Raw genomic sequence first — 8,493 nt, 5'->3', positions numbered from 1 at the left:
TGAAGCTTCAAATTCATTATTTGATAAAAAGATTTCAGGTAAGTGAAGTTATGATCAGTGAATGTTTTAAAATATGATTGTTTGGAGGATTTCATTGAAGTGGTTGAAACAAATTTCAGTATCTGGGTGTAAACTTGGCCTAACAGAATGACAGCAGCACATTTGTTTCAACGTGTGGCTTTCCTCTGAGGTCGTCTTTGCAAGTTCGACACACACACACACACACACACACACACACACACACACAGTAGAAAGTGATGCAGATGAAGGCTAGTTTGGGCACGACTCACTCCACCCCACATAAAAAGTCTGCAGCGAGCGCTGTCGATTGAGACGAAGATTGCACAAGTCCAGCCTGGAGGAAAAGGGTGGAGCCATGTGTCAATGTGTCCTGTGGCTGATGAAAACATAGCTGAGTGGGGTGTCGGACTGAAGCATTTCGATAGCTGCCGGCGCAGAACTTTAAAACACACAGAGCTGCAGGGAGAAATTCAGACTAACCTTAAATCAGCTTGTTTTTAATGCATAAACATTCTTCAGTTTGAGACATAGTTTGCACATCTTACAACCTAGATAAATTAGACAAAATGTGCAGCTGAATCAGGACAACATGTTTGATTTTTGGTAGTTATAGGATTTCTACATGGAGAAATGAGAGGTAAAACACAGCCTTTACACCAGGGCTACACAACTAAAATAGCTCCGGGGGCCGGGGTTATGTGAAGCCCACATTAATCATTAACAGTAAGTGAAACACTGCAGCATGCAACAGAACAAGTATTACCRTATTTATTCGTGTATGATACGATCTCATGTATAATTCGACCCCCCCACTTTTTGAGCTTAAAAAGCATAAAAAATTTAAGCGTAAACTACCTCCAATTTCATACAGACTTCCAAGATTTTTCAGCCTTTGCAGTCTTTATACATATCAGTAAAATGATCATTGGACTGTTCATTTTATTTTAACATTTGTACTAAAAAGGTATTTTGACAACAAATATATATCAGCTGTAGCAGCATCATATGAATTCTGGCATTTTACACATAGTCCACCAGGAGGYGCCAACACAAAAGTCAGAGACTTCACATGAGATTTGGACCATCTTGTCGGGCAAAAGCAGATTACTTCCTACTCGCAAGTGCCCCCTCTGGTGGGGAAACGTTTTTTCAGGGATACAAACTTTTTCAGAACACCGGTAGACGGCAGCCATTACAGACGAACATGTTTGTTGTTCGAGGAGCRGCCCGGTCACACGCTAATGTCATTTGTTCGCTATCATTACTAAGGTGCAGGAATACTTTCCCCCCTTTTTTTCACATTATGTCGCCTGCCTAGATCTGTTATCTCGCTCTGAAGCACGAAGGAGYGTCAGAGGTAAGCTCATTTCAACAGCTTTTTCCAACGCCGTCTCTTTTCTGGACTCAGGCATTTTGTGAATGAAGCCAATATTTCAGTTAAAATACATAAGTAAAACTATTTATCCGGGTATAATCCTACGCCCCCCCCCCCAACTTTATGGATGATTTTATGGATTAAATTTCACATATTATACTTGAATAAATACAGTAGATGCAGAAAGAAGAAATAAGGACCCACGTTTGCATGTAGGGCCATCTGTCGAACTAAAAGTGGAAGGTTGNATCCGGGTATAATCCTACGCCCCCCCCCCCAACTTTATGGATGATTTTATGGATTAAATTTCACATATTATACTTGAATAAATACTGTATATTTTACTTTAAATTGATTTTGTTGCATTGAAACAAATTTAAAATTTACAAATGATTTGAAATCTATAAATTAAAGTTTAATAAAAAGAAAGAAAACAAAAAAGATAATTCCCCAATTTTATGTTTTCGGTGGGGGCTGGATGGAAGTCACCCGTGGGCCAGATGTGGCCTGCAGGCCGCCAGTTGAATAGCCCTGTTTTACACAATTCAACTGGTAATCTGTTATTAAACCGACAATTTTACCAAAGAATGTTAAACTTTTTAACTGTCTGAACCTTTACTCCTACAAACATTATACTTTTTGTACAATTTACACGTCAAAATGTTGATACTGAAAAACTGGGTGTCTCAGGCAGTAGCTGCATTTTAACTCATTTCATTGAAYAATCGTTAGCAGTGCTTGTTTCATWAGAGCTGAGGCTGCATTTAGGGGGTTCTGGGGCTACCGGCAAATATTTCAGTTCTGCTTGTTGGGCTCGGAGCCGCAGCGGGAGCTCGAGGGGAATATGAGGTCGGTTTGGACGAGGAGCTAAAAAACCCAACAGCAGGACGGTGAAATTTGATGCACGATGAAAAATGAAAGCTACAAAGAACCAGAGCAAGAGACACGTTTTGAATGAGTTGATCTGTAGACATGTCCCGGCTCATGTTTGATCTGTCTCCACCAGAATATTGACACACTCGAGAATGTTAGGGAGGACCGAGAGACAAAATGAATGTAGAGGAGAGAAGAGACAGAAAAAGTTGCCTAAGGAGTTGCAAATATTAGTTCGTGCTTATCAGATGGTTGGAGTTGAGCGTCGCAGGTCGGAGCTTGCAGCAGGAATGCTCGTCAGCTGAGGGGGGTGTGTTTCAGAGAAACATCAGGCAGAAAATTACCAGGAACCGCAGCAGAGGAGGTCAAACACCATTAACTTCATTAATGTTTGAAACCAGTGATTAACAGGTTTAAGTCATTTGTAAAGTGTTTGCTAGTTTCTATTTTACAGCCTGTTGAAGCATCAATACAGTCAGAGCTGAGGGCAGATGTTCACCTCCTCTGAAAGCCACTAAACATGCAAAGAATCTGGCATCGATTCCAGCAGACCACAGGCCTGCTGAGCCCATATACGGACAAAGACCGCCACCCCCAGCTCGCTGAATCACAACCCTCCCGATGCAGTTTTACATGCCTTTAGTTCTGAGGCCACTGTAACATGTTTGAATGAGGCTGATCTTTGTCCCCAAATTTCCCATGACTCATTCGTTCGGCATGTTGCTGCCGGATGATGCTGCAGTGACATCACTGTGATCCCTGACCAGCATCCCGGCTGGATCCCAGCATTTTAATGAGGGAAAGTGTGTGTGTTTGTGTTTTTTTTTTTTTTTTTGGGGGGGGGGGGGGTGTAGAGAAAAGACCAGTCCATGTTAAAGGTTAAAGAGGAGAACCTGGAGCAGATTAGAGCAGAGATAAAGACCAGCAGAGATGAACAGCTGCTCTGCATCTGATGTTTGCATGCAAACCACCTGGTCGTTTAAAGGTGGAAATACCTTTAAGTCTTTATGCTCATTATGGACAAATGGACATGCAGGGTTTTAACAAATGTTTAAAACATGCTCCAAACGGTAAAGTTTGTGCCAAAAAAACAACAAAAACAAAACAAGTTTATAAGAGGGAAAAACAGAGCGTGAGATCTACACGCGGATCGGTGCAGCTTCAGCAGTTTTGTGGAATCTGTGCCGTTTGTTGTTTACCTGTCGGTCTACATTCTTACCCTCACCTGTGGTCACGAACTCTGGGTGGTGACCAAAACAATGAAACTGTGGATACAGGAGGTGAAAATTATTTTTGTCTGCAGAGCAGCTGGACTCTCCATCAACGTTTTAGACAACCTAATGTTTTTTTTTTCAATAAATGACTAATAAAATTTAGATATTTTATCAATTTGTTAGCATTACAGCATGTACATGCCTAAAAGAGGCTTCCAGTTGATTTTTTTAAATTCCATCATGTCTCCAAACTTCTCATAAGTTGGCATAATTTGTCTAAAACGTGGAAGAGGATGGATGAAAGTATTTCACGTCTCCCACTTTTTTTTTAAAACGTCTTTAATTTCTGTAATGATCTTTTATTCTTGTTCTACTCAATGTTTGTAAAAAAAAGTGCTGATAAATGGACTTGTGATGCTCAGAACTGCATGAGGCTGAATGTTGGGGGATGACTGAAGCACATGTATGCATGTCTGCGTTTCCTCAGGAAACCTCACATTCCTCGATGGCCTCACACACATCAGGAGAGCTGCCCGTGCACAATGTGCATGAATGCTGTGAGATGCAACTCAAACTGAAACCTAAAACATACAAAACCTAAAAAAAACAATTATCTTCCTTCCAGATTACAGAAAAGCCATGCTGAAGCTGAAGCTACTGCACTTCCTGCTCCTTCCAGTCATCTTTCCTCCCTCCCTCAGAGTTAAGARAAAAAAAGTTCCCCCTGGTTTTTTAGCCTTAAAAGGGCAAAAGCAAACTGGATCTTGGCACCCCTCCCATTCCCTGGGCTCTGGTTTCAGACAGAGAAGGGAGGAGGAGGGGAGGGCCGGGAGGAAGGGAAGGGAGGAAAGACGAGTGGAGGAGCTAAGAAAGAAAGAAAGAAGGGTGGAGAGTTCTGCTGCATGGGACATTTTTAAAAATCCCAGTCTGACAACAGAACCAGCTGGGGAACATTCACCTGAGAGAACAGAAGAAATAAAAGGAGGTTTGAAGGAAAAAGGCGAGGAAGAGGATGAAAGGCAGGATAAGACAGGAGGACAAAATGTTTAATCGGGTTTAATCCGAAGCATGCAACTTTAAAATCAACCGTCTGCCTCCTGGAAACACTCGAGRACCATCTGAGCCCCACAGCAGAACTGAGTTCTGAAGCAACGAACMCTTCTGGCAAAAATTACTCCCGTCTGGAAAAGCTGACCCCCACCCCCCACGTGTCTGTTAAATAAAACCTTGTTACCAAAAAACAAAAACTAAAATCTCAGCCTGTGCAGCTTTCTAAGACGCTTCCACACAGTCAGACCTGATGTTTGTGCCTTCGTTTCAAAACCCATCTGCTTGTTCGGTCTGAACATGATGCGAGAAGCAGCGTGGCACCTCTCCAACGATGACGTAACAATAGCTGGAATACCGCTGCACTGAATGGGAATACACTCTGCTAATCTGCTGTATCCACTCCACCGCCCAGAGGAACTCATAATGGAGCTTACAGGAAGTGGGCCATTTCGACCCGACTTGGTGGATAAACAGCATCTCAGACAACAGGATTCTGTTTGAACTTAAAAGTTCGCAATATATATTTTTAATTTACCAGCAGCCAACAGTGGTCAAAGTTAGTTTCCTTTCTCTTTGTTTGATCCATTTCCAGCTACAAAATCCAGAGGTTTAAAGAACCAAGGAGCTGCTTCTCCAGAATGGCTCCAACTTAACTGTTGGTCTTTCAGCAGGACATTTGTGCAGTTAGCTGCATCAAGAAAACAGCTTTACATCATTTACCCTGATACTTCCCTGTAGTTTTTAGCAGGAGGGGATCCTGTTTAGTGGGAAGACATCACATTGACCAATCGTAACCTCAGGAGAACGTCAGACAAAAACAAAAACTCTGACTTTGTTCTTTAGGATAATTCCTCGATAACTTCACTGCCAATTACCCCACATCCCTAAAACTCAAGATGTTTTAATAAAACAGTGAATGGAGCATGAGCTATTAGGTTTTAAGAGCAGGTAAATCTGGCAGTCATCGGCATAACAATGAAAAGACAGACCGTGTTTCCTCACAACAGACCACAGAGGAAGCAGGTGCAGTGACAACAGAAAGTGGCCCAAGAATGGAGCCCTGCGGAACTCCGCAGGAAAGAGGCACTAAAATGAGGGAGGAAAAGTAGTATTTTCAATGTATGAAAATATTTAATGAACATTTATATGGTGGGACTCCTGCAGTGATGCACCAGAAGCTCTCACTACGATCGGCCAAATCTACCATTGAGGTCATTGCGTCGTCGTTGCCCGGACCTCGCTGCGATTGTAGTGTTCATCATGAGATGAAGCGTGACTGGTTCTGCCTAAAGTTCTGGACAAATAAATCATAGGACTCTGATAGGCTGCCACCACAACAATGACCCTGGCTTTGTAGGTTTTGTGCACGCCTAAACTCTGCACCACTCATCCCTTGAGCAACGAGGAGCCGACTGCATCCTGCAGACCTCACAAAGTCCCTGCAAAGACCACCTAACACTCTGGTTCAACTTATATAATTCAGTTAGGATGTGACCCAGCACATAGAGGACTTAAGTTCCTTGAAAATACTGCAAAAAAATAACTACTAGCTCTTTATTATTAAAACCAAGTTACGGAAAGCGCTTGATATGTTAAGTTAAGGTTCTACTCAGTCAAATGTTTGATGCAACACAGATGTTCATTTTACAAATGTCCCTGCTGACATAATTAGTGTCAGAATATTTTGAACCAAGGCAGAAAACACGTTAAAGCTAAAAATAGATAAATTGTGAAAATCTTTACAAATAAATGCAATTGTTTAAAATATTTTCAATCAGAACAGAGTTTCGAACCTGAGCAAAGTAAAACTTTCAATTTCTGCAGTGAAGACGTGCAGAAGAGGCAAGAAGCTTTCGAACAGCCTGAAATCTGCTGTGTTCAGCAACAACAGATGGTTGTTGCCACACAGGCGTCTGTCTCAACCTGCTCCTGTCTCCTCAGGAGAGCCGCCAGGTACGAAGTTACACCATCGCTCCGTTCGTCACCCGTCCCGCCTTCGTGGAAGGGCTGCGATCCAACCGTTTCTACGAACCCCAGACAAGTTAAGAAACGTTCCTGCAGGGTTTAAACATCTGGGCTGGGCTGCTGATGGACTGAAACAAAAGATGCTGAAGATAAGAAGCAGAATGAAGCTCTGCATAAACATCCGATTTTCAAAAAGTCTTCTCCTGAGAAGCCGATATTCGTTAGTTTAAGACGAACGGAGTGAAGTGAAATAGAATATACCGAGAGTTGATAAGAGCTCATGTTTGACGCCGTCAGTGTCGCTCCACCACCTGCTAGATGGCAGCCTTGTTGCTCTTATTCCTAGATGAACACATGAGGATTCCTCTCTGGGTTCATCYGAGGTCGAGCTGCCGGCAGCACCGACGATTAGGGCTGCTTATTGAAGAACTTTCAGCTTCACTTCAGCTTCTTTTACCTTTCAGGGCCCTTCCTGACCCAACCCGGGCTTGTACCTGCAGCCTCCGGATTATAAGAGCGCGGTGCTGACCACTGAGCCACCGTGAATGTCAACTTCTGGATTTCATGAGCAAGAAGACGCACAATAAGTGTCCAACTATCAGAATCTGTGTTTGACATTAATTAGAACATGAATCAGTATCTGGTATTCCACTGGCACTGCTCAGATATTCAACGTTACTGCAACTGCATTTTTCCTTAAGTTGTGCAACTAAAACTTTGTAAGACTCATCTGAGAGGTGGAAGAGAAGGGTTATTTATTATGTGGCAATACCAAATGTCGCAAAACTGATTACTGTACAGAGACAGCTTCAGAGTCGGGTTGGGCAAAATCGTATCTTGTGCAATTAATCGTCAGTAAAACTCTATTTGCTACTTATTACCAAACTATCACTATCAGGTGTGCCTGTGAGCCCAATGGTGGAAAGCAGCTAATGCTAACTTCACCAGAAACACCGACATAAACCAGAATATGAGGAAGGCCAGAAAATGAGGACAATGTCGGTCACACTAAATGCCACAATTAATTGTGGTAAATCTTCCAAATTTGGTCTAATTCTCACCTAAAAACCAGCCTGTGGTTTAATAAACCTCTAAAATTCGGAGGTGGGTCAGGAAGCACCAAGTAGGATCAGGTCAGTTAAACTTCCCAAAAGATCAACAGCACTACTTTGACTTAACTGTTAAAACATAATTGATAAAACTCTTTAGTAAACAGCTCATTAGCAGCAACGAAACCTCATGAGCCAGAATCAGGTTCACTAATCTTTATTTTAGGGTTAAAAACTGGGCGGTTAGTTAATTAAAGCAGGTGTGTTGAAGTGAGACAGCTCAGAGGAGCAGGGCTGGGTTCTCTAGATCAGAGGTTCTCAAACTGGGGTCCACGAGAGGTATCTTGTGGGTCCTCAAAAAATTTCATAAAACTTAATTTGGTTTTTATTTTAAAAAATATAAACCAAAAATGGAGCAATGAACTAATAAAACAAACATAATAAACTTGACAAAAATATAYATTCCCATGGCATTTAGGGGTTGAAATGACAGTAAATTCTCTTTTAAAACAGCATGGGGTTTACGAGGGGGGCCCTGGAATTTTTTCGCCCTTATAAGGGGTCCCCAGACCCAAATGGCTTGAGAACCTCTGCTCTAGATCAGTGGTTTTCAATTTTTTTTGTTTCCGGCCCAGAAATCAACCGTTGCAGATGTTCAAGACCCCAAATATTACTTGTTTACATATGCAAACTTTACTAAGAACTCTGTTGAACTGGGGAATAACAACAATATGAACACACCTAATAACTACAATAATAACTGTATTCATTTATGATTATTATTTTTTAAAAATTGCAATAATCATGAAGAAAACAATCCATAAGCTTTTTTTGCATTTAAATTAATGCCTGGGAAGGGCAAGTGGGAGATGGACTTGGAGGAAATCCATATCAGACTCAGTTTGGCAAAAATTTTTTCAAAATATATATTTGTCCTCAATATGTG

This window comes from Austrofundulus limnaeus, unplaced genomic scaffold, assembly GCF_001266775.1.
Source record: "Austrofundulus limnaeus strain Quisiro unplaced genomic scaffold, Austrofundulus_limnaeus-1.0 Scaffold142, whole genome shotgun sequence".
Lineage (NCBI taxonomy): Eukaryota > Metazoa > Chordata > Actinopteri > Cyprinodontiformes > Rivulidae > Austrofundulus > Austrofundulus limnaeus.
This window is presented reverse-complemented; position numbering follows the sequence as displayed.